Raw genomic sequence first — 664 nt, 5'->3', positions numbered from 1 at the left:
TTCCGGTTCCGCTAGCGAGACAATCAGCTGATCAGTAATTGACAATAAAACGGTAACGTTAGCATACAGCATGGAAGCATCAGCCAACTAAACTTTTACTGCTGATAGAAAAAAACAAGTAGTTGGATTAATTTCATGTAGTTATTCTCCACCACCCACTGGAGCACAAGCTAGGGGTCATGAGAACACTACACCACAGAGCGGAAAACATACCAACAAGCGCCCAAGCCAGAGAGAAGGAACAGAAACACCTGAAGGGGGCACTTACAGCCTGTGGATACCCTAAATGGACCTTTGTGAAAACAGCCACAAGATCCAAGAAGAACAAAACTACAGGGGAGGAGGAAAAGAAGGTAAAACGCAACAACATTGTGATTCCATACGTGTCTGGAGTATCAGAGAAACTCAGGAGGATTTTCAACAAACATAACATCCCTGTGTTTTTTAAACACAATAACACACTAAGACAGATGCTGGTACACCCCAAAGACCGCACACCCAAACACAAGAAAAGCAATTTAGTGTATGCGGTCCAATGCAGTGAGGAATGCACAGACCTGTACATTGGGGAGACTAAACAACCACTACACAAACGCATGGCTCAACACAGAAGGGCCAACTCCTCAGGTCAAGACTCTGCAGTCTACTTACATCTGAAGGACAG

Source organism: Micropterus dolomieu, linkage group LG20 (genome assembly GCF_021292245.1).
Source record: "Micropterus dolomieu isolate WLL.071019.BEF.003 ecotype Adirondacks linkage group LG20, ASM2129224v1, whole genome shotgun sequence".
NCBI classification, from domain to species: domain Eukaryota; kingdom Metazoa; phylum Chordata; class Actinopteri; order Centrarchiformes; family Centrarchidae; genus Micropterus; species Micropterus dolomieu.
Note: the sequence above shows the minus strand (reverse complement) of the source record.